Genomic DNA, 27,191 nt, shown 5'->3' with positions numbered 1-27,191 from the left:
GTAGGTAAATGATAAAAAACAGAATTTTTGATGTGGAATGCTACTAGGCATAATTTCAATGTCATTCTTCTTAATTGTGGCATGAATATTCAGATCCGAAAGATTCAAGATAAAAGTTTAATATTGACATAAAAATAATAATACTTCAAGCATACTAACTAAGCAATTATGTCTTCTCAAAATAACATGGCCAAATAAAGTTCATCCCTACAAAATCATATAGTTTAGTCATGCTCCATTTTTGTCACACAAGAATGCTCTCATCATGCACAACCCCGATGACAAGCCAAGCAATTGTTTCATACTTTAGTAATCTCAAACTTTATAAACCTTCATGCAATACATTAGCGTGAGCCATGGATATAGCACTATGGGGGGAATAGAGTATAATGATGGGGGTTATGTCGAGAAGACAAAAAGGAGAAAGTCTCACATCAACGAGGCTAATCAATGAGCTATGGAGATGCTCATCGATTGATGTTAATGCAAGGAGTAGGGATTGCCTTGCAACGGATGCAATAGAGCTATAAATGAATGAAAGCTCAACAAAAGAAACTAGTGGGTGTGCATCCAACTTGCTTGCTCACGAAGACCTAGGGAACTTGAGGAGGCCCATTGTTGGAATATACAAGCCAAGTTCTATAATGAAAATTCCCACTAGTATATGAAAGTGATAAAACAAGAGACTCTCTATCATGAAGATCATGGTGCTACTTTGAAGCACAAGTGTGGAAAAATAATAGTAGCATTGTCGCTTTTTATTTCCCTTTTTTTGGGCCATCTTCTTTTTTTGGCCTTTCTCTCTCTTTTTTGGGACAATTCTCTATTAAATGATGATCATCACACTTCTATTTATTTACAACTCAATGATTACAACTCGATACTAGAACAAGGTATGACTCTATGTGAATGACTCCGGCGGTGTACCGGGATATGCAATGAATCAAGCGTGACATGTATGAAAAATTATGAACGGTGGCTTTGCCACAAATACGATGTCAACTACATGATCATGCAAAGCAATATGACAATGATGAACGTGTCATGATAAACGGGATGGTGGAAAGTTGCATGGCAATATATCTCGAAATGTCTATGGAAATGCCATAATAGGTAGGCATGGTGGCTGTTTTGAGGAAGATATAAGGAGGTTTATGTGTGAAAGAGCGTACCATATCACGGGGTTTGGATGCACCGGCGAAGTTTGCACTAACTCTCAATGTGAGAAAGGGCAATGCACGCTACCGAAGTGGCTAGCAATGAGGGAAGGGTGAGAGTGCGTATAATCCATGGACTCAACATTAGTCATAAAGAACTAACATACTTATTGCAAAAATCTACAAGTCATCAAAAACCAAGCACTACGTGCATGCTCCTAGGGAGGACAATCAAAGAACACCTCATGTTTCAAATTTGTTACATAACGTTTACATACGTGCATGCTACGGGACTTGCAAACTTCAACACAAGTATTTCTCAATTTCCAACTACTCGGCTAGCACAACTTTAATATCACTACATCCATATCTCAAAACAATCATCAAGCATCAAACTTCTCTTAGTATTCAAAACACTCATAAGAAAGTTTTTACTAATCTTGAATACCTAGCATATTAGGATTATTTAAGAAAATTACCATGCTATTTAAGACTCTCAAAATAATCTAAGTGAAGCATGAGAGATCAATAGTTTCTATAAAACAAATCCACCACCATGCTCTAAAAGATATCAGTGAAGTACTAGAGCAATATTATATAACTCAAAAGGTATAAGTGAAGCACATAGAGTATTCTAATAATTTCCGAATCATGTGTGTCTTTCTCAAAAGGTGTGTACAATTAAGATGATTGTGGTAAACTACAAAAGAAAAGACTCAAATCATACAAGACGCTCCAAGCAAAACACATATAATGTGGTGAATAAAAATATAGCTCCAAGTAAAGTTACCGATAGAAGTAGACGAAATAGGGGATGCCTTCCGGGGCATCCCCAAGCATTGGCTTTTAGGTGTCCTTATATTGTCTTGGGGGTTCCATGGGCATCCCAATGCTTAGGCTCTTGCCACTCCTTGTTACATAATCCATCAAATCTTTACCCAAAACTCGAAAGCTTCACAACACAAAACTTAAAGTAGAAAATCTCGCGAGCTCCGTTAGCGAAAGAAAACAAAAGACCACTTCAAGGTACTGTAATGAACTCATTATTTATTTATATTGGTGTTAAACCTAATTTATTCCAACTTCTCTATGGTTTATAAACTATTTTACTAGCCATAGATTCATCAAAATAAGAAAACAACACATGAAAAATAGAATCTGTCAAAAACAGAACAGTCTATAGTAATATGTAGCTAGCACCAGATCTGGAACCCAAAAAATTCTAAAATAACGTGCTGGACATGAGGAATTTATCTATTAATCATCTTCAAAAAGAATTAACTAAATACCACTTTCGAAATAAAAATGGCAGCAGTTCTCCTGAGCGCTAAAGTTTCTGTTTATACAACAATATTAACAAGACTTTCCCCAAGTCTTCCCAACGGTTCTACTTGGCTCAAACACTAACTAAACAAAAAAACACAACCAAAAAAGAGGCTAGATAAATTATTTATTACTAAACAGGAGCAAAAAGCAAGGAATAAAAATAAAATTGGGTTGCCTCCCAACAAGCGCTATCGTTTAATGCCCCTAGCTAGGCATAACAAGCTAGGATGGATCTAGGTATTGCCATCTTTGGTAGGCAATCCATAAGTGGATGTCATAATAGATTCATAAGGTAATTTAATTATCTTTCCAGGAAAGTGTTCCATGCCTTTCCTTAACGGAAATTGGAATCTAATATTTCCTTCCTTCATATCAATAATTGCACCAATCGTTCTAAGGAAAGGTCTACCAAGAATAATAGGACATGAAGGATTGCAATCTATGTCAAGAACGATAAAATCTACGGGCACATAATTCATATTTGCAACAATAAGAACATCATTAATTCTTCCCATAGGTTTCTTAATAGAGGAATCTGCAAGGTGCAAGTTTAGAGAGCAATCATCAAAATCACGGAAACCTAACAAATCACACAGTTTTTGGAATCATGGAAACACTAGCACCCAAATCACACAAAGCATAGCATTCATGATATTTAATTTTAATTTTCATAGTTGTTTTCCACTCATCACAAAGTTTTCTAGGGATAGAAACATCCAACTCAAGTTTTTCTTCATAAGATTTAATCAAAGCATCAACGATATGTTTGGTAAAACCTTTATTTTGGCTATAAGCATGAGGAGAATTTAGCACGGATTGCAACAAGGAAATACAATCTATCAAAGAGCATCTATTATAATTAAGTTCCTTGAAATCCAAAATAGTAGGTTCATTAACATCTAGAGTTTTGATCTCTTCAATCCCACTTTTATCAAATTTAGCATCAAGATCTAAAAACTCCGAATTTTTGGAACGCCTTCTAGGTAAAGGTGGATCATATTCAGTACCATCATTATCAAGATTCATATTGCAAAACAAAGATTTAATAGGGGACACATCAATAACTTTTAAATCTTCATCTTTATTATCATGGAAACTAGAAGAACACGCTCTTATAAAGGAATATTTCTTAGCACGCATCCTAGTAGTTCTTTGTTTGCACTCATCAATGGAATTTCTCATGGCTTTGAGAGACTCGTTGATATCATGCTTAGGAGGAATAGATCTAAGTTTCGAAGAATCAACATCAAGAGAAATTCTATCAACGTTCCTAGCCAACTCATGAATCTTAAGCAATTTTTCTTCAATCAAAGAACTGAAATTCTTTTGCGAAGTAATAAATTATTTAATATTAGATACAAAATCGGAGGGCATCTTATTATAATTTCCATAAGAATTGTTGTAGGAATTACAATATTTATTAGAGGAATTACTAGTATAAGGCCTAGGATTAAAATTTCCTCTATACGCGTTGTTACCAAAATTGTTCCTACCAACAAAATTCAGATCCATAGATTCATTATTATTCTCAATCAAAGTAGACAAAGGCATATCATTAGGATCAGAAGAAAAACTTTTATTAGCAAATAGTTTCATAAGTTCATCCATCTTTCCACTCAAAACAGTAATTTCTTCTCGCGCATGCACTTTCTTATTAGTAGATCTTTCAGTGTGCCATTGAGAATAATTAACCATAATATTATCTAGGAGTTTAGTAGCTTCTCCTAAAGTGATTTCCATAAAAGTGCCTCCCGCGGCCGAATCTAAAATATTTCTAGAAGCAAAATTCAATCCGGCATAAATTTTTTGTATAATCATCCACAAATTCAAACCATGAGTAGGGCAATTACGTATCATTAATTTCATCCTCTCCCAAGCTTGTGCAACATGTTCATGATCAAGTTGCTTAAAATTCATAATATCGTTGCTAAGAGAGATTATCTTAGCGGGAGGAAAATACTTAGAGATAAAAGCATGTTTGCACTCATTCCAAGATTCAATACTATTGTTAGGCAAAGACGAAAACCAAGCTTTAGAACGATCTCTAAGCGAAACAGGGAATACCTTCAATTTAACAATACCATTGTCCAAATCTATCTTATTTTGCATATCACACAAATCAATGAAGCTATTTAGATGGGTAGCGGCATCTTCACTAGGAAGGCCGGAAAACAGATCTTTCATGACAAGATTCAGCAAGGCAACATTAATTTCATAAGATTCAGCATGGGTAAGAGGAGCAATCGGAGTGCTAATAAAATAATTGTTGTTGGTATTGGTAAAGTCACACAATTTTGTGTTATCTTGAGCAATCTTGACAACCAAGCAATCCAACACACAAGCAAACAAGAAACGGGCAAAAAGAGGCAAATGGAGAAAGAGAGGGAGGATAGAGAGAGAGGGCGAATAAAATAGCAAGGGTGAAGTGGGGGAGAGGAAAACGAGAGGCAAATGGCAAGTAATGTAATGCGGGAGATAAGGGTATGTGATGGGTACTTGGTATGTTTGACTTTTTCATAGACCTCCCCGGGAACGGCGCCAGAAATCCTTCTTGCTACCTCTTGAGCACTGCGTTGGTTTTCCCTTGAAGAGGAAAGGGTGATGCAGCAAAGTAGCGTAATTATTTCCCTCAGCTTTTGAGAACCAAGGTATCAATCTAGTAGGAGGCTACGCGCGGCGAGTCCCTTGCACCTGCACAAAACATATAAATCCTCGCAACCAACGCGATAAGGGGTTGTCAATCCCTACATGGTCACTTACGAGAGTGAGATATGATAGATATGATAAGATAATATTTTTGGTATTTTTATGATAAAGATGCAAAGTAAAATAAAAGGCAATGAAAATAACTAAGTGTTGGAAGATCAATATGATGAAGATAGACCCGGGGACCATAGGTTTCACTAGTGGCTTCTCTCAAGAGCATAGGTATTTTACGGTGGGTGAACAAATTATTGTTGAAGAATTGACAGAATTGAGCATAGTTATGAGAATATCTAGGTATGACCATGTACATAGGCATCACGTCTGAGACAAGTAGACCGACTCCTGCCTGCATCTACTACTATTACTCCACACATTGACCACTATCCAGCATGCATCTAGAGTATTAAGTTCATAAGAACAGAGTAACGCCTTAAGCAAGATGACATGATGTAGAGGGATAAACTCATGCAATATGATGAAAACCCCATCTTGTTATCCTCGATGGCAACAATACAATACGTGCGTTGCTGCCCCTACTGTTACTAGGAAAGCGCACCGCAAGATTCAACCTAAAGCTAAGCACATCTCCCATTGCAAGACAGATCAATCTAGTAGGCCAAACCAAACTGATAATTCTAAGAGACTTGCAAATATAACCAATCATACATAAAAGAATTCAGAGAAGATTCAAATATTGTTCATAGATAAACTTGATCATAAACCCACAATTCATCGATCTCAACAAACACACCGCAAAAGAAGATTACATCGAATAGATCTCCACAAGAGAGGGGGAGAACTTTGTATTGAGATCCAAAAAGAGAGAAGAATCCATCTACCTAATAACTATGGACCCGTAGGTCTGAGGTAAACTACTCACACTTCATCGGAGAGGCTATAGTGTTGATGTAGAAGCCCTCCGTAATCGATGCCCCCTCCGGCGGAGGTCCGGAACAGGCCCCAAGATGGGATCTCGTGGATACAGAATGTTACGGTGGTGGAATTAGGGTTTTGGTTCCGTTTCTGATCGTTTGGGGGTACGTAGGTATATATAGAAGGAAGAAGTACGTTAGTGGAGCAACAGGGGGCCCACGAGGGTGGAGGGCGCTCCAGGGGGCTTAGCCGCGCCCCCTACCTCGTGGCCTCCCTGTTGGTTGCTTGACATAGGTACCAAGTCTCCTGGATCTTGTTCGTTCCAAAAATCACGTTCCCGAAGGTTTCATTCCATTTGGACTCCGTTTGATATTCCTTTTCCTCGAAACTCTAAAATAGGAAAAAAATAGCAATTCTGGGCTGGTCCTGCGGTTAATAGGTTAGTCCCAAAAATGATGTAAAAGTGTATAATAAAGCCAAATAATGTCCAAAACAGTAGATAATATAGCATGGAGCAATCAAAAAATATAGATACGTTGGAGACGTATGAGTGCTCGAGTCTTCTGAGCGTCGATGAGGTAGTAGGAGTCGTTGCCCAAAACCTTGCTGATGATGAAGGGGCCTTCCCAAGGTGCCGAGAGCTTGTGCTGGCCGTCTGTTCGCTGGATCACCCGGAGCACAAGGTCTCCTTCTTGGAAGGATCTTGGCTTGACCTTTCGGTTGTAGTATCGGCGCAGATTCAGCTGGTCAATGGTGGACCGACTGAGTGCCAACAGCCGGCCTTCTTCCAGCAGATCTCGCCGTCTTGTCATGCTTCTTCTGCCTCCTCTTTGGTGTACATGGTGACTCGAGGGGAGTCGAATTCTATGTCCGTCGGGATGACGGCTTCAGCATAGTAGACGAGGAAGAGAGGAGTGAAGCCGGTTGATTTGTTCAGGGTTGTGCGCAGACTCCAGAGGACGGTAGACAGCTCGTCGAGCCAGCAGCCGGCCGGACACTCTAGAAGCTCGACCAGTCGGGGCTTGATGCCGGACAAAATAAGGCCGTTTGCTCGCTCCACTTGGCCGTTTGACTACGGATGGGCTACAGACGCTAAGTCCAGTCGGATGCCCTGCGTAGCGCAGAAACGGGCCAAGGCGCCTTTGGTGAAATTCGTGCCATTGTTGGTGATGATGCTGTGTTGTATGCCATACCGGATGGTGATGTCGGAGATGAAAGTCACAGCAGTCGTACCATTCAATTTCTTGATTGGTTTTGCTTCTATCCACTTGGTGAACTTGTCCACCGGAACAAGCAGATGAGTCATGCCACCTCATGCTGTTTTGAATGGTCCCACCATGTCTAGGCCCTAGATAGCAAAGGGCCAGGCAATGGGGATAGTCTTGTGTGCAGAAGCCAGCTGATGAGGCTTGGAGCGGAACTTCTGGCACCCTTTGCATTTGTGGACCAAGTCTTTGGCGTCTTCTAGAGTAGTCGGCCAGAAAAAACCATGGCGAAAAGCTTTGGCAACAAGTGCTCTTGAAGCCGCGTGGTGACCGCAATCGCCTTGATGGATATCTTTGAGGATTGCTTGACCTTGCTCCGGCTCCACGCAGCGATGGTAAACACCAGTGACGCTGCGCCTCACAAGTTCTCTGTTGACGATTGTGTACGTTGTTGCCCGACGTTGCACCTGCCGGGCCGAGATCTCATCAGTCGGCAGTTTTTTGTTCACTAGGAAGTTGAGGATGGGGTGGGCCCATGAAGGTGTTGCAATTTCTTCGATTGCCAGGACTGCTACTTGCACGAGGGCGGTTGGGCTAGGAGGCAGTGGGTCGGAGTCGGCCGCTGCTTGCTGAATTGATGAAGTCCCCGGGCCGACTGCTGCAGTCCTCGGGTCAGGCTCTGAGGTCCCAGGGCCAGGTGGGGCTGCTGCAGTCCCCGGGCCGCCTACCAAAGTTCCTGTGCCGGCTGCTAGGGCTCTTAAGTCGGATCCGACAGCTTCAGGAGGAGCCGACACAAAGATGGAATCTGACTCTGGCATTGGTTGAACAGACGGCTTGAGGAGGCATTGCAGGGCGACATCGGCTGGTATTGCTTGTCGGGTGGAGCCAATTCATGCCAAGGTATCGGCTTGCTCATTGTCATTTCTTGGCACGTGGAGGAACTCGCACCCTTGGAAGTATCCACTGAGTTGCTGTACGAGGAAGCGGTAGCTGGCCATATTTGCATCCTTGGCGTCCCAGTCGCCCAATGACAGCTGGACCACGAAGTCGGAGTCTCCATAGCACAGGATCCGGCGAATGCCGAGTTCCTTGGCAAGCCGGAGCCCGTGTATGAGCGCTTCGTATTCAACTACGTTGTTGGAGGCGGCAAAGTGAATTTGCAGCGCATATCTGAGCTTGTCGCCTTTGGGAGAGGTGAGGATGATGCCGACTCCTAAACCGGTGTGCATTTTTGAACCATCAAAATGCATCTGCCAATGGGTGGAATCTGGCGCTGGCGGTAGGTACTGGTTCTCGGCCCAGTCGACGAGGAAGTCAGCCAGTGCTTTTGACTTGATGGCGGTGCGAGGCTGGTAGTAGATGGTGTCGGGGGCCAAATCTATGGCCCATTTGGCCACTCGGCTCGAGGCATCTCGGCTTCCAGTGATCTCAGCAAGCGGAGCTGTGCAGACCATAGTGATTGGGTGCTCTTGGATGTATTTCTTTAGCCTCTTAGCAGCAAAGTGCACGCCATCAAACATCTTCTGGTAGTGGGGATAGTTCTGTTTGGAAGCGGATAGTACTTCGCTCAGGTAATACACTAGCCGTTGGACTGGTAGGGCTTTGCCTTCCTCCTTGCGTTCCACCACTATGACTGTGCTGACCACCAGGCTGATAGCGGCGATGTAGAGGAGCATGGGCTCCTTAGGAGTCGGGGCCGCCAGGACCGGCGGAGTGGTCAACATTTTCTTGAGCTGGAGAAAAGCTTCATCCGCCTTGTCATTCCGCTCGAAAAGTGGTCTTCTTCACAAGCTGATACATGGGAAGAGCCTTCTCACCCAGCCGACTGATGAAACGGCTGATGGATGCAATGCAGCCGGTGAATTTTTGCACGTCCAGCAGTCGGGTGGGCACCTCCATCCTCTCGATGGCCTTGATCTTCACAGGGTTGCACTCTATGTCGCGTTCTGAGACCAAGAAACCAAGAAGCTGGCCGGCTGGTACTGCAAAGACCCATTTCTCTGGGTTGAGCTTGATCTGAAATTGGCGCAGATTCTCAAAGGTCTCCTTGAGATCTTCTAGCAGCGTCCCATGCTTCTCCGTCTTCACCACCACATCGTCCACATAGACATGGGCGTTCCTGCTGAGTTGCTTGAGGAGACACTTCTGCATGCATCATTGAAACGTGGCACCGGCATTTCTCAAGCCGAATATCATGGTCAAGTAATAGAAGGCTCCGAATGGCATGATGAAGGCAGTCTTCAGCCTGTCGGCCAGGTTCAACTTGATCTTGTGATACCTGGAGTATGCATCCAAAAAACTCAACAGCTCGCATCCGGCTGTAGAGTCAATCACTTAGTCGATTCTTGGCAGAGCGAATGGGTCTTTGGGTCATGCTTTGTTGAGGCTGGTATAATCAATACACATGGGCCACTACTTGTTCTTCTTCAGCACTAGGACCGGGTTGGCTAACCACTCTGTAAAGAACACCTCCATGATGAAGCCAGATGCCAGAATCCGGGCTATCTCTTCTCCAACAACTCTTTCTTTTCTCTTCTGATAGGCGGCGCAAGGGCTGCCGGACTGGCTTGGCATCAGGTCGGACGTGTAGCTTGCGCTTGACGAAATCCGTCGGAACACCCGGCATGTCCTTGGGGGACTGATACGCCTCCAACGTATCTATAATTTTTTATTGCTCCAAGCTATATTATCTACTGTTTTGGTCATTATTGGGCTTTACTATCCACTTTTATATTATTTTTGGGACTAACCTATCAACCGGAGGCCCAGCCCAGAATTGCTATTTTTTTGCCTGTTTTAGGGTTTCGAAGAAAAGGAATATCAAACGGAGTCCAAACGAAATGAAACCTTCGGGAACGTGATTTTCTCAACGAACAAGACCCGGGACCCTACGTCAAGAAAGAAAAGAGGAGGCCACAAGGTAGGGGGCGCGGCCACCCCCACCAGGCATGCCCTCCACCCTCGTGGGACCCTTGTTGCTCCACCAACGTACTCCTTCCTCCTATATATATCCACGTACCCCCAAACGATCAGAACAGGAGCCAAAACCCTAATTCCACCGCCGTAACTTTCTGTATCCACGAGATCCCATGCTGGGGCCTGTTCCGGAGCTCCGCTAGAGAGCGCATCGATCACGGAGGGCTTCTACATCAGCACCATAGCCCCTCCGATGAAGTGTGAGTAGTTCACCTCAGACCTACGGGTCCAAAGTTAGTAGCTAGATGGCTTCCTCTCTTTTTGGATCTCAATACAATGTTCTCCCCCTCTCTTGTGGAGATCTATTCGATGTAATCTTCTTTTTGCGGTGTGTTTGTTGAGACCGATGAATTGTGGGTTTATGATCAAGTCTATCTATGTATAATATTTCAATCTTCTCTGAACTCTTTTATGTATGATTGGTTATCTTTGCAAGTCTCTTCGAATTATCAGTTTGATAAGGCCTACTAGATTGATCTTTCTTGCAATGGTAGAAGTGCTTAGCTTTAGGTTCAATCTTGCGGTGTCCTTTCCCGGTGACAGTAATTGTAGCAATGCACGTATTGTATTGTTGCCATCGAGGATAACAAGATGGGGTTTTCTTCATATTGCATGAGTCTATCCCTCTACATCATGTCAACTTGCTTAAGGCGTTACTCTGTTTTTAAGTTAATACTCTAGATGCATGCTAGATAGCGGTCGATGAGTGGAGTAATAGTAGTAGATGCAGGCAGGAGTCGGTCTACTTGTCTCGGACGTGATGCCTATATACATGATCATACCTAGATATTCTCATAACTATGCTCAATTCTGTCAATTGCTCAACAGTAATTTGTTCACCCACCGTAGAATACTTATGCTCTCAAGAGAAGCCACTAGTGAAACCTATGGCCCCCGGGTCTATCTTTATCATATTGATCTCCCACTACTTAGTTATTTCCTTTGCTATTTACTTTGCCTTTATTTCACTTTGCATCTTTATCATAAAAATACCAAAAATATTATCTTATCATATCTATCAGATCGCACTCTCGTAAGTGGCCCTATAGGGATTGACAACCCCTATTTGCTTGGTTGCGAGGATTTATTTGTTTTGTGCAGGTGCAAGGGACTCGCGCGTAGCCTCCTACTGGATTGATACCTTGGTTCTCAAAAACTGAGGGAAATACTTACGCTACTTTGTTGCATCATCCCTTCCTCTTCGGGGAAAACCAACGCAGTGCTCAAGAAGTAGCAGGGACCATGCGAAGATGTCCCGATTCTCACAGAGGAAATGGACGAACTCGCCTTCCTATTTACTGTCAAGGTTTGCACCTATGACATTGTACCTCTCCGGGTGCTCCGGCTCCAAGGGTATCTTCTTTGTTTCTTTGGCTGGCTTGAACAAGCCCTCGGATTCCGACTCCTTGGGGATGGGTGACATTTCCCGCTGCTTTCCAGCTATTGCCACAACCCTGTCATGGAGCCGCTTCTCCTCTGCGATCACGAGGGCCTCGGCCAACCGGCTGCTCTCTGCAGCGCAGGCAGATGACTCCTTGAAGTCTCCTGCTATGGTCAAGATCCCCTTGGAGCTCGGCATCTTCATCTTTAGGTAAGCATAGTGGGGAACTGCCATGAATTTGGCCAGGGCTGGCCGGCCAAGTAATGCATGATAAGGGCTCTCAAGGTCCACCACTTCAAACCAGACTGGCTCTCGGCGGAAATGACTTTTGTCCCCGAAGAGGTCATCTATCTGAGTCTTGCCGATTGGTGAGCAGGAAAGGCCAGGAACTATGCCATGAAAAACAGTCCAGCTGGGCTGAAGATATCTCTGCTTGATCCCCAACTTCTCCATGGTATCTTTGAACAGAATGTTGATGCTGCCGTCGCCATCTATCAGGACTCGGGAGAACACTACTGGAATCAGCAAGTTTGCCATCTGCCAGTTCTTTGCCGTCCGCTAGCGGACGGCAAAGGATCTCTTTGCCATCAGCTTCCAAAAAGCAGACGGCAAAGAACTGGCTGATGGCAAAGACCAAGTTTGCCATCAGCCAGTTCTTTGCCGTCGGCTAGCGGACGGCAAAGAGGGAGGGGCCCCACTGACGAACTGCAAAAAAAGAACAACCTAACGGGCCCCCTCTTTGCCGTCCGCAAGACAAAGAAAGCGGACGGCAAAGTACCGCGGACGGCAAAGAGGGAGGCCCAATGTAACGTTAACGGGGCCGCGCCCCACTCTCTCTCTTTCTCTCCCACCTCTCGCCACCCCGTCGCACCACGCCCCGCCGCCGCCCCAACGCACCCCCCCCCCCCGCCGCCCCGGCGCCCCCCGCGCCCCAGCGCCCCCCGCCGCCGCCCCGGCGCCCCCCCGCCCCCGCTGCCCCCGCCGCCCTGCCGTCTGGGCGCCGGCACCTCCGCGCCCCGCCGCCCCGGCCGGGCCCGGCGCCGCCGCCCCAGGCCGCCCCGCCCCCCTCCTCCGCCGCCCCAGGCCGCCCCGCCCCGCTCCTCCGCCGCCCCAGGCCGCACCGCCCCCCTCCTCCTCCCTGCAGGTGATGAGCTTCTTCCTTTTTTTTCTTTTTTCTGTTTTTTTAGTTTTAGGTTTATGTTTAATTTAGATTTAGTTTTAGTTTTAGGATTAGTTTTTAGGTTTATAGGTTTAGTTTTAGTTTAGTTTTAGGTTTAGATTTAGTTTTTTTCTTTTTCTGTTTTTTTAGTTTTAGGTTTAGATTTATTTTAGTTTTAGGAAAGAAGAGAAAGAGAAAAAGAAGAGATCAGGAGAAGAAGAAGGAGAAGAAGAAGAGGAGGAGGAGAAGAAAAAAGAAGAAGAGGAAGAAGAAGAAGAAGAAAAAAGAGGAGAGGAGGAGAAGAAGAAGAGGAAAAAGGAAAGGAGGAAGAAGAAGAAGAAGAAAAAAGAGGAGAGGAGGAGAAGAAGAGGAAAAAGGAAAGTAGGAAGAAGACGAAGAAGAAGAAGAAGAAGAAGAAGAATAAGAAGAAGAAGGAAAAAAAAGGAAGAAAAGGAAAAAGAGGAAGAAGAAGAAAAGGAAAAAAACCCGACCCGACACGGTACCCGGCACCCTAACACGACACCCCGACCACGAGACCCCGACCCCGACACCCCGACTCTGACCCCGACGCCGACGCCCCGACCCCCCAAGCCTGACCCCGACGCCGACGCCCCGACCCCGACCCCGACACCCCGACCCTGACCCGACACGGTACCCAGACCCCGACCCGGCACCCCGACACGACACCCCGACCCCGAGACCCCGACCCCGACCCCGACCCCGAGACCCCGACCCCGACCACGACCCCGACCCCGACACCCGACCCCGACCCGACACGGTACCCAGACCCCGACCCGGCACCCCGACACGACACCCCGACCCCGAGACCCCGATCCCGACCCCGACTCCGAGACCCCGACCCCGACCCCGACCCCGACACCCCGACCCCCCAAGCCTGACCCGACACCCCTACCCCGACCCCGACACCCCGATCCCCCGAGCCTGACCCGACACCCCGACCCCGAGCCTGACCCGACACCACACCCCGACCCCGAAACAACACCCTGACACCGACACGGCACTACCCCGACATCGACACGACACCCCGACCCCCCGACCCCGAAACAGCACCCCGACCCCGACACGGCACCCCGACACCGACAGGACACCCCGACCACCGACACCTCCCGAAAAGGTGTTCTTTGGCCTTCCAGAGGCCGACGGGGTCATATATTTGTGAATTATTAGTTAGGTCATATATTTTTCGATTTTGTTATGAAAACATCATATATAATTGTGTTGATCGTCTAGTTTTAAATGTGCAGTTGTTTCATCGCTGCGAGGTTTGGTGTTCGACGACCTCGCCGTGCGTTTGACGAGCTCTGCACCTTCGTTCGTGGGTGAGCACAAATGACAAGTCCTCCTCCCCCATTAATTATTTGATCTATTCCGATGAATCTTGATAGCTAGCTATATATGTGTCTTGAATCATCAGTATGCGTAACCAATATGTCTCCCGTTCGAAAGCGTCATAGTTATAAATATGCATGCATTTGCATATTTATAACCTCGATTATTTCGAATTGTCCAACGCTATCCATGGACAGCCCGAGTATGTGTAGATTGGGTTCGTTTTTCCATATGCTTTGCTCCGGATCCGACGCATATATTTCGTCAGTGCCTCCCCTGTTGTTCTCCGGGTACACATCCTCTCTATTTATTGCAGAGATGTGTATCAGGAGAACAGCGGGGAGGTGCTGCCGAAATTTTGCGTCGGATCCGGAGCATAGCATGGGAAAATAAACCTAATCTACACATACACGGGTGGGATTAGGACCTATCATTACCTATTAGAGTGTAGGTTGCATGGACGTAATAAAATTGACAAAGTAGATCAACTGATGAATATATGCATGGTGAATTACATATATAATTGTTGTGTGTCCAGTAGCTCTGAAAGTCAAGATGAGTGACCGTGCTTGGATGTATATCGGTCACACTGGTCAGAACAAATGGAGCGCTGAATGGTTCACAAAAACTAAGGGGTTTGTGCAAGCCGCATTTGCAAATGGCCAAAAGAAAACCTGGTGCCCCTGTTTCCGGTGCGGCAATTGGGAAAAGAAGACAGAGGCTGAAATGGGCAAACACCTGCAGAAGAGTGGTTTTACGCCCGATTATACGGTGTGGACATTTCATGGTGAGTCTGCCCAACGTGACCGAGCTGAGGTGGATCGTCGTCGCACCGACGAGCATGGTACCGGGATGGAAAACATGGTGCAAGGCTTTGATGATGCTCGGGATTCGGACGAGGAGATGGAGGAATCTGCAAAGGCCTTCAATGAAATGTTGGAGTCTTCGAAACGTCCGCTCCACGAGCACACTGAGCTTTGTCAGTTGGATGCCATCTCAGAAGTAATGGCTCTGAAGGCTCAGTTCAACTTGGGCAGAGAATGCTATGACGCAATTATGACAGTATTTGGACGCTTTCTACCCAAAGGCCATGTAATGCCTGCAAACCTGTACCAGTCGGACAAAATCCTCCGTGCACTGAAGATGCCCTATGAGAAGATACATGCCTGTGAGAAAGGATGTGCCTTATTTAGGCTTGACTATGCGGACTTGAACTATTGTCCCATTTGCAAGTCTTCCAGGTATATTGTGGTAGACAACGGTATGGGTGAGAAGACACTGACCAAAATCCCCGTTAGTGTTCTTCGGTATATGCCAATCGTACCAAGACTTCAACGTCTTTTCATGGTCGAAGAGACGGCCAGACAGATGACATGGCACAAAACAGGCAAAAGAACCGAACTAGATGCAGATGGGAATCTGATGATGGTACACACATCGGATGGTGTTGTCTGGAAAAAGTTTGATGAATTACATGCTGACAAAGCGGCAGATCCGAGGCATCCTCGAGTCGGCATCAGCACGGATGGGTTCAGTGTGTTTGGTATGACGGCAGCCCAATACAATTGTTGGCCCGTATTTGTCTTTCCACTCAATCTCCCCCCCGGACAGATTATGCAAAGAAAGAACATTTCCCTGACGTTGATAATTCCAGGACCCAACTATTCGGGCAAAAATATGAATGTGTACATGCAGCCGCTTAAGGACGAATTGCAAGAAGCCTGGGATAATGGGTTCAAGACATACGACGCCTTTAGCAAACGGAACTTCATAATGCATGTCTGGTACATGTACTCGACGCATGACTTGCCGGCGTATGCGCTATTCGTTGGCTGGTGTGTGCATGGAAGGTTCCCGTGCCCCACATGCAAGGGAGCTCTTGAGTTTCGTTGGCTTCAGGCCGGTCGCAAGTTTTCTTGCTTCGACATGCATAGACAGTTCCTGGATCCTCGCCATAAGTTCAGGAAAGACAAGAAGAACTTCATCAGGGGTAGAGTTGTCAAAAACTCTGCACCACCTGCATTGACAGGCCAACAGACCCTGGATCAGTTAAACGCTCTCGAGCCAGATCCACAACGTCCAGGGTACTTCAAGGGGTATAATACTAAGCATGCGTGGACTCACAAAACATGCTTATGGGATCTGCCTTACTTCAAAGACCTCCTTTGCCCACACAACATCGACGTGATGCACATTGAGAAGAATATCGCCGAGGCACTTTTTGGTACATTGTTTGGCCTAGATGGGAAGTCAAAGGATAATACTAAGGCTAGAGTCGATCTGGAGGCGCTATGTGATAGGCCGTTACAAAACATGAAAGAACCGAAAGGAAAGCAGAACTGGACGAAGCCAAAGGCATGGTTCAATCTTGGAAGGCCAGCTATGAGGGAAATTCTCTTGTGGGTGCAACAGCAGTTGATGTTCCCCGATGGGTATGCAGCGAATCTAAAGAGGGGAGCGAATCTTGATAAACTGAAGATATTTGGTCTCAAGAGTCATGATTGGCACATATGGATTGAGCGGGTAATGCCGGTGATGTTGCGTGGCTTCATCCCTGAGGATGAATGGCTAGTAGTGGCAGAACTCATCTATTTCTTCCGTGTTCTTTGTGCGAAAGAACTATCGCCTGGCGTGCTGGAAGAAATGGAAGAGTTGGCGCCGGAGTTGATCTGCAAGTTAGAGAAGATCTTTCCACCGGGCTTCTTTAATCCAATGCAGCATTTGATTTTGCATCTCCCGACCGAGGCAAGATTGGGGGGGCCCGTGCAAAATCGTTGGTGCTACCCAACTGAGAGGATGGAGAAGACGCTTCGAGAAAAATGTAAAAATAAATGTAGAATTGAAGCATCGATGGCTGAGGCATTCATCACAGAGGAGGCGGCAAACTTCGTAACAGCGCACTACGAAGCCAAAAATCGTCATTTGCATAATCCGAAGTCTCGGTACAATGCTGACGAGCCTAAAAAGGGTGGATCCAACCTCAGCCTATTCAAAGGGAATCTCGCACCAGCTAGTGTTTCACATCCAGTATCTTTGGATAACAAAGAATGGCGGACCATTTCGTTGTATATCTTCAACAACCTGATAGAAGTGCGGCCGTACATCGAGTAAGTTCTCGGTACATTGTTTCACAACTTCTATTTCCTTTGAACTACTCTTATTCCTGGATATGTCATACAGTCGATACGTCACCATATTCTCGTATGGAGCGGAGATCCAAAAGGATTCCGTCGAAGAGTATGAGCTTCTCGCAAAGCAAGGAAGTGGCTATCCCGGTTTCATCTCTTGGTTCAAACAAACGGTAATTTCTATTAGACAATTTCATATCATTCGCTAATTTGTGCATAATGCAACAATCCTTTCATATTAAACTTGTAGGCTAATTCAGAGTCTATGGACACCGAATTGAGACAAGTCGCTAATGGTTTTGACTATAAGGTCCGTTCATTTGACAAGTACGACATCAACGGGTATCGCTTTCGTACCTATGGCAAAGAGCTATCTATGGCCGACCGAAAGTCAACAAATTGTTGTGTATCTGCTATCGGCGAAGGAGGTACCGAGTATTATGGGAGAGTTGAAGCAATTTATGAACTTCTGTTCTATGGTGAAAATCCAACAAATGTCGTAGTCTTCAAATGTTATTGGTTTCAGCCGAAGGAGACTAGAAGGACTCATGAACATGTAGGGCTAGTTGAAATCAACCAAAGCACTCATTTAGATGTTCCTGATGTCTATATTATGGCTCAACAGGCGACCCAAGTATTCTATCTACCGTGGGCCTGCCAAACTAATCCAAATCTGAAAGGTTGGGATGTCGTTTATGAAGTGCCGCCATGTGCTAGACTTTCTCCCCCAAAGGAAGAGGATTATGAACCTCACATTAACCCAGACACATATGAAGGAGAATTCTTCCAAGAGATACGTCTTTCTAAAAAGCGTTTCAAGAACCGCTATACTTCACCCCAAAACATTGAAGTTGACAGCGACAATGAATCCGACATCACCCCAGAGGAGGAACAAGAAGAGCCGGAACAAGAAGAGGTTACTGCTGCGGATGACCTGTCAATGCTTGACCGATTACGTCAAGGTGGCCTTGCACATGTTGATGCCAATGAACCCTATGAGCCCGTCATTGATTATAGTGATGATGATGATTATGCATTTATTGATGATACTGATCGAGATTATTAGCAGTGTCAGGTATTACATTTTTTTATGTTGTACTTGATGATGATACACTTAAGTGATACACATATTATTATTCATGTCGGTCTTTTTTTATGTTGTACTAATTTCGTTTACTGTTTGTCATGGCAGGTGTTGAAAGATGGTGGGCGCTGGTCGGGAGCGTGGTCTGAGGTCTTCCATTCCAGACGCACCTCTCCGCCGAGCGTTGCTGGACAGTATGGCCACACCGTCGGGCCCTTCTTCGTCGACCGCGGTGCCCAGTAGGGGACGAGGTAGGAAGAGAGGAGGTGGGGCACGTGGTCGTGGGAGAGGAGGTAGGGTGACTGCTACGGCGCCTTCCTCGCCACCACCCCCAGCCGTTTCACCCGAGCATGTGACTGCTAGGGTCGACTCGTCCGAGGAGGAGGCTACACGGACTCCGGTCCATGAGCCTCCGGTCCACGGGTCTTCGGCCCACGAGAGTTCGGCCCACGTGACCCCGGAGGAGCACACGTCCGGATGGGGTACCTGGCCGGATCAGCCCGAGGAGCCGAGTGGCCATGCTGATGATGGCGGGGAGCCGACTGATCTTGAGGAGGAGGGGGGCACCGTCTACCAGCGTGGTGCTACACGGCTCCCATCCGTGCCGGTGACCCGCGAGCAGAGGTGGTTGATTTTCCCTGATGGGGAGAGGTACGTAAGTGCATTTAATATTTTTGTACCTTGTGCATTCACGTTTTTTCAAATAACTAATGCGTTGGCCTTGTCATGCTGCAGGGGTTGGGACCACCATCATAGTGTCCGGCGTCCCAACTCTGTCCTTGGAGTTCTTTGCCGGCAAAACTTCCCGGGGTTTGTCACGTTGCCTGGTGAGGGTCGGCTTCCAGAGCTTGGATTGAGCTGGGCGCACTACGTGGCTGCCCCGGCCCCGCCGGATGAGATTATCGACGGTGTCGTGTGCAACACGAGGGCAGACATGGTGATCAGAAAGTTCTGGGTAATTTCTCCTTTACACATTTAAAAATCTGCAACTAGCTAGTTATTAATTGTACTAATCAATATTGTCTCATTTGATTGCAGACATTCTACAGGTGCGAGGAGGGATACGAGGAGGACGCGGCACATGTTATCGAGAACGTCTGCAAGCGCCTACTCCAGAACTTACGGCACGAGGCTCGGGTGCAGGCTGTTCGAGACTGCTTCGCCTTGCGTGGTATCAAGAAGACCAAGCCGGCGTGCCGCGATAAGTTCCTGAGTAAGGAGCAGTACATGAAGGTAATTCTTAAGGCCTTCTCTACTTAAGTTCCTTCATTTAGTAATTCTTAGCCGTAGCGCTCAAGTTTCTATTTGCTAACTTAGGCGCCTCCGAGATGGTGTGCGGATCGGATGGATTGTTGGGAGGTGTTGGTCGATGAGTGGTGCTCACAATGATGGCTAGCCCTCCACAACGAGGCCAAGGACAAACGTGCCCAAATGGAAGGTGTGCCACACCATCAAGGCAGCTCCAACTTATATCAGTTCAGGCGCAACTGGGTATGTGGTTTGCTTCATGATTCATGCAATTAATTCATCATGCTAGCTTGAGCCCTTTAATTACTAATTTTCATTGTTTCTCTCTTTCAGGCACGCTACAATAAGGTGGATAAGGTGCCAGAGGTGTACGACCTGTATGCCATGGCCCACACTGCCTCTTTCAAGAAAGTCAAGGCTTTCTCTCAGTCTGACCTCGATGATGCAGACAACTTCACCAACATCTCCTCCCACAACAAGCTCGTGAGATATAGAGATGAGGGGAAGGCGAGGAAAGGGGAGGACTTTAACCCGAGCCAGGGTCCCATTGATCCAGAGCTGTTGATGATATCTGGTGGCGGGAGGTCCCATGGCTCCATAGCCATTGGAGATGGACTTATCCGTTGTCCTAGCACTCTCCCGGAGATCAAGGCGTGCCAGTCGAGCTCCGCTCCTGAGATAAGGCCTCATGAACGGCCAGTGCAACTCGCCTTCAAGGTTAGTGATACGTACTCAGTTATATTTCTCCATTACATTGTGTGCGCTTTCATCAATGATTACAAATGGTCATGTGAGTGGTGTTGCAGGCTGCTATACATAGTGAGAGAGATAAAACGGAGAAACTTCTGGCGGAGGCGGCGGAGAGGCAACGGGAGTTGGAGGAGAGGACGACAAAGATGATGGAGGAGGAGAGGGCACGGAATGACATGCAGGCAAGGGCCATGTACGAGCTCCTTGTGGTAAGTTTCTTCTGCAGATTAGCCAAAACATTCATGTAGTGTTTGTCTCATTACTAACTAGTATGACTGAGTCGTCAAAACCAAATGTGCAGTCTGTGTGCGAGAAGACAGGTCAGACCGCTCCGCCGATGAAAGTGATTGCTCCTGGGACCACGGGGAGTTTTATTGAATGGACATTACTTGCTAGTCTTAACATTTGAGTGTCATCATGCTAACAAGACATTGGAAATGATCTTTGGTGCAGCGTAACTCCAGACAAGCATCGCACGATCCTTCTCCAGCTACCGACACGAGCCACCCCGCTCCTACACCTCCTACATCTTGGTAAGTTTATCTAGTGTTTTGCTTAACACATGCATAAAGACCTAGACTTAGCTTTATTTCCTCCAATGCTTACCATAATGACCTAGACTTAGCTTCTTCACCTCCAAAATGACTTAATAAGCTTACTGACCTCCAAAACCATCCATTTTACCTAAGTTAGCTCTAAAACGATCTGTACTTAGCTTACTTATGTCAAAAATTGCATAATTAGCTTAGTTAGCTTATAGACGATCCATTTTACCTAAGTTAGCTCTAAAATGACCCATTTTACCTAGGTTAGCTTATAAATGATCCAGTTCATCCAAGTTAGCTCAAAAATGACCCATTTTACCTAGATTAGCTCCTAAATGATCCATTTTACCTACGTTAGCTTTAAAATGACCCATTTCACCTAGGTTAACTCCAAAATGACCAATCTTACCTAGGTTATCTCATAAACGATCCATTTCAACTAATTTAGCTCATAAACGATCCATTTCACCTAGGTTACCTAAGAAACGATCCATTTCACCTAAATTAGCTCTTAAATGATCCATTTCACCTAAGTTAGCTCAAAAAGATCCATTTCTACTAAATTAGCTCATAAATGATCCATTTCACCTAAGTTAGCTCAAAAATGATCCATTTCAACTAAGTTAGCTCATAAATGATCCATTTCATCTAAGTTAGCTAAAAAAGATCCATTTCACCTTAGTTACCTGAAAAACGATCCATTTGACCTTATTTAGCTCATAAACGACCCATTTCAACTAAGTTAGCTCATAAATGATCCATTTCACCTTAGCTAGCTCATAAACGACCCATTTCAACTTAGTTAGCTCATATATGATCCATTTCACCTAAGTTAGCTCAAAAAGATCCATTTCAACTAAATTAGCTCATAAATGATCCATTTCACCTAAGTTAGCTCAAAAACGATCCATTTCAACTAAGTTAGCTCATAAATGATCCATTTCATCTAAGTTAGCTAAAAAAGATCCATTTCACCTTAGTTACCTGAAAAACGATCCATTTGACCTTAGTTAGCTCATAAACGACCCATTTCAACTAAGTTAGCTCATAAATGATCCATTTCACCTTAGCTAGCTCATAAACGACCCATTTCAACTTAGTTAGCTCATATATGATCCATTTCACGTAAGTTAGCTCATAAATGACATACTCTTCTTGTTCTACTCTTCTTGTTCTAACTTTCTTATTTTTCATTTTGCAGAGTTCATTCACTTGACGAAAGCTTGCATAGATGGAGTGCTCCTTATCCCTTTCTCTGTTTCTTTTGTATCGTTGAACTATGCATGTATCGTTGGATGAAACTATTGTAATATATATGGTTGGATGCCTCTATGTTGAACTTGTTATGTATGATGGAACTATGCATGTAATATATATGGTTGGATGATGAAGTTATGTGTTGGATATCTTATATGTTTGCTCTGTAATGGCCTTTTGAAATATATCTATATATGTCATCTATATTTGTGATGAAAATTGTTGGATTTAATAAAAAACAGATAAAAGAGCCAATATGCAAGCTCTTTGCCGTCTGCCACCGACGGCAACGGGCTCTTTGACGTCTGCCGCGGACGGCAAAGAAGGCACGTGGCATCCAGCTATGCTTCCTGGGAGCTGACCCGTTTGGTTAGTTTGCCTACAGTGGCAGACGGCAAAGACTTTGCCATCAGTGGCAGACGGCAAAGAACCTGCCATGTAGTGACGTGTAGATGACATCATACGGCGGACGGCAAAGACACTAGCAATTTTGCCGTCAGCGGCGGACGGCAAAGGCCTGCCGTTAGCCACTTAACGGACTGACAGCGCAATTATTGCCGCCGGCCTTCTTTGCCGTCTGCTGCGCTCTCTTTGCCGTCCGCGGCGGACGGCAAAGACTTTGCCATCAGTAGCAGACGGCAAAGTAGCTGTTTACCGAAGCCTACTTTGCCGGAGCCTTTTGCCGTCCGCGGCTGACGGCAAAGGCCTTTGCCGTCCGCCGTTCATGCCTTTGCTGTCCGCCGTGGCAGACGGCAAAGAACCTGATTCCTGTAGTGGAAGCAAGCAGCTCGCCTCTTTGTGGCAAACGTGGCATCCAACACCAAGGCATAAGAGCCAGGGTTTGGCATCACCTCCGGGTGGTCAGCTCTGCTCCAGCTGATGGGCTTCTCCGACCAATGCATGAACTCGGGGGGTCTCTGATGCAACAGCATTGACTTCTAGCCGCTGCTGCCGCGCCTGTCGTCGGCCACGCTGGTGAGCACAACGTAGGCCCCATGCTCCTCGGGGTAATCATCTTGTATGGCCCCGACTGGCCGGGCCGCCGGCTGCTGAGGAGGAGGAGGCGGCGGGCCGGCTGGCGGAGGAGGCTGGAGTCTGTCGCCCTTGGCGATCCTGGTGAGCTAGTGGCACTTCCAAGTAGTGTGATTGGACGGCTTCACACTGCTATGGAACTTGCAAGGTGCATCAAGAGTCTGCTCATACGAGAAAGCGGGCAGCCAGTTGGGCTTGCCGTCCTTCTGGCGCTTGGGAGGAGGCGACCCCTTTGGCTGCTGACCTTCAACTGTCGCCACCTACCGGCTCATGGGAACCGGCTGCATGGCCTTGCGCTTGTTGTCGTCCGGTTGTTGTCACCGAATGGAGTCACCAGCCGGGGTCCGAGGAGCTTGAGGGGCACCTTGCCCGATATGTTGACTTGAATCTCTTGCTTGAGGAGCTTGAGTCGGCCGTTGGCGTACTTGTCTGCTATGATTAGTAGTTCGTCGAGGGTCGCCGGCTCATCGCAGAGAAGCTTATTCTTGAGGAGGGTGCCCTCTCGGCACCCGGCAGGGATGTCACGCCTTGGTCTCGTCGAGGAGGCGGATCATCGTTTCGCCAGTTGGGCGCTTCAGTCTGGCACCCGACATCTTGCTAGTTAGCAGCCGCGTCGAGGAGCTGATGAACTCGCTCCTGTCTAGCTCGTATGCTGCCTCCTAGGTGGCTCGTATGTTCTCCGCAGGCGTGGCATAGACGGGACGATTTGTCCCGAACGTGCTGGCGATGGTCCCGCCACGCTGCCGGACCAAGCCAATGCGGCTAGGCCCACCACGAGCTGGCTTGCCGCTGATGGCACAGTCCATTTCCCGCTGGTAGGCCACTGGAAGGTGTCTCATGTTGGCCGACTGGTTGGCGCTCTCGACGAGCAGGACGCAACGCGCTTCCAGCATCTCGGCGTCGGTGTCTTCCGGGATAGGCGCAGCCAGGACATGCATTGCCGTTTGCAACAGGTCCTAGCCACCTCCGCCAGAGTGCTCGCCGTTGCTGATGACGAGCACCTCCATGACGGTGCTACCGCCGCTGTCCGCGCGAGGAAGAGGCTCATCGTAGACCACCATGTTGGATGGGAATGCTTCGAGCGACGTAGTGTCGGAGTCGACCAACATCAGGTCGGTGGAGCCAACCAACTCCAAGTCACCAGCAGGCTTGCTGGTGACATGGAGCTGATCGAGGAGGCTCACGAGGCGGCTCTCAAGGCCATCGGTGCCCGCATCAGACACGAGCTCGTCGGAGAGGCGAATCTCGCCAACAAGATCGGTGAGGTAGCTCGCCGCGCAGGCGACCTCCGCGCCGCGCAGTGCGTTGATGCAGACGTTGTCTGGCATGCCGGGCTGGCTATGCTCGCCAGGAAGGAACAAGGTTCCCGTCCAGAGCAGGTCTCCGGGAGACGCGGCACCTCGCCCCACGGTGGGCGCCAAATGTCGGGGGTTGGGTGCGACATATGCCAAAGGATGGCTTATCATGGTGGGAGCGTGTAGAATGTCGCCTGTGGCTGGAAGCGGGATGAGGTGTAGAAACGAACGTCGGCGTACTTTTCCCAGGATCGGGGCTCTCCTAGAAGATAACACCCCTAGTCCTGCTCTGCGGGGTCTCCGCATGGTCACTAAGGCACAAGTGGTACAATGGTGCTCCTTGAGCTGTTTGCTAGAGGTCGAAGAAGGCAGGCCCGCTCTCTCCTCCTCTAGGTGTGGGTCCAATTCTAACAGGTTGGAACCCTTTGCAAGGGTGCCCTCAGGGGGTTTATATAGGCCTAACCCTCCCAGGGGTACATTGGTAATCTGCCAGGTGTAGGACCCGGCTGCCAGTGTCTCCGGCCGCCGGCTTCTCCGCCGGCTGCTGGGGCCCGCTGCCGGGTGGGCCCCACCGACTGGTCTGGTACGGAGCCGACAGGCCACTCTCGCCGCTCGCGGGTCTTACCGGCTGCAGATCGCTGTAGCCGTGATGCTTATGACGCAGGCTTGGTCGGGGGAGCATGGGTATAGTCCCTTCGCCTGGTGGCCGATTACTGTAGCCATGCCACGCCCCATCTGGTTCATGGCGCACAGGCCCCGAGGGAGGGATAAGCCGCCTGCTGGAAGCCGGCTTCCCTTAGGTTCGGGTGCCCTGGCTTCCTCCATCTTCAGGGCTCTCACTGTCTGGTAGGGCCCGCCGCCTGCAAGCCGTAGAGATAGGCCATCGTGGGAATAGGGCTCCGCGTGTCAGGAGTGACGTTTGGGGGGAAGAGGCAACAGTACTGTGTCGTGTGAAGATCTCCGCCTGTACGGGGCACTGTGGCCATGCCCGGCCCTGGATTCGGGGGGATGGGCTATGCTGTAGCCCTACCCTGACTTGTCTCCTTGTTGAGGGCGCGGACTTTGAGGGCGCCATGGGCCGACTGCTAGGGGCCGGCCTCTCTGGAGGCCGCTCACTAGGAGTCGGCCTATCGTGATTCCGTCTTCTGGAACTCGGCCGCCTTCGGCCAGTCGGCTGCTCGGCCAACCGGCCGCCAGAAGGCGGAGATCTATCTTGACGTCCAGAGGAGCGCAGCCAGTCCTGTTGTCTTGAAAGGTTCACGGGCTCGGGTTAGGCTACCCGTAGCCCATTACTCCAATAGAGAGGCTGACAGCTAGTTCCACGGCCGCAGCAAGGAAGTGCCTCCTTATTACGTGGAAAATAATTATTCCTCCACCTGACAGCAGGGACCCACCTGACGGGCCACCGTATAGTGTGAAAAAACGTTTCCCCCCTAACTACTAGGACCCATCGGACGGTCCACCATATTTAACGAAAAAATGTTCCCCCCTCTGTCAGCTCGGACCCACCGTAAGTGCCTCCTTATAATGCAGAAAAAATGAATACTCCCCTTGCTAGCTGGGACCCACCTTCATGGGAGGCTGGCTTGTGGGCGTACTAAGTTGACGGGGACGGAGGGGTTTGTCAACTTTGTCACTATGAACGATTCTAGCTCCAGTGACCGTACGATGTCCATACAACGGCCATAGTGCTTCTTCAACCTCTGGTGTTCTTGCTCCAGCCGCCCAAACCAGCACCGGTCATGCTGCGTGCTCCTGCCTCCCGTGGACGGCTGTGATGTCGCGGAGGCCTCACCGCCCCCTACTACTCCAACCGCTGGCCAGGTCATCCCTCTACTCACCCACACCCCCTGTTATTCTGCAGCGACGACAGTCGAACACCGGAGCCGAACCAGTCAACCCTCATACTCCTCTATGCGTGGGCATCCACTGTCGCATCTTCCCTAGCTCCGCGTCGTCCCCTTTCTAGGCCTCGCCGTCATCCACCGCCCTGGTGCTCTCGGTGCGGTGTGGTCAGTGGTCAAGGAAAGGATTCCATCAGACGTGGACTGTACATGGAGAGGCTGACAGCTGGGTCCACAGCCGCAGCAAGGAAGTGCCTGCTTATTACATGGAAAATAATGATTCCTCCACCTGACAGCAGGGACCACCGGACGGGCAACCGTATTTCGCGAAAAAACATTTGCCCCCTGACTGCTGGGACCTACTAGCTACATCTTCGCATGCAAGGAAGTGCGTCCGGGCAAAAAAAGAACGATTCGCCCCCTGACTGCTGGGACCCACCAGCTACATATTCGCATGCAAGGAAGTGCCTGACAGTCAAGACCTGTTGGGGAATGCAGTAATTTCAAAATTTCCCTACGCACACGCAAGATCATGGGATGCATAGCAACGAGAGGGGAGAGTATTGTCTACATACCCTCGTAGACCGTAAGTGGAAGCATTATGACAACGCAGTTGATGTAGTCGTACGTCTTCACAATCGACCGATCCTAGTACCGAAAGTATGACACCTCCGCGATCTGCACACGTTCAGCTCGATGACGTCCCACGAACTCACGATCCAGCAGAGTGTCCAGGGAGAGGTTTGTCAGCGTGACGGCATGATGACGGTGATGATGATGCTACCGGAACAGGGCTTCGCCTCAGCACTGCTACGATATGACCGAGGTTGATTATGGTGGAGGGGGGCACCATACACGGCTAAGAGATCAATGAT

This window comes from Triticum urartu, chromosome 5A (genome assembly GCF_056163025.1).
Source record: "Triticum urartu cultivar PI428250 chromosome 5A, HENAU_Tu73, whole genome shotgun sequence".
Classification (NCBI taxonomy): domain Eukaryota; kingdom Viridiplantae; phylum Streptophyta; class Magnoliopsida; order Poales; family Poaceae; genus Triticum; species Triticum urartu.
The sequence above is the reverse complement of the archived record's forward strand: the minus strand, read 5'-3'. Positions refer to the sequence as shown.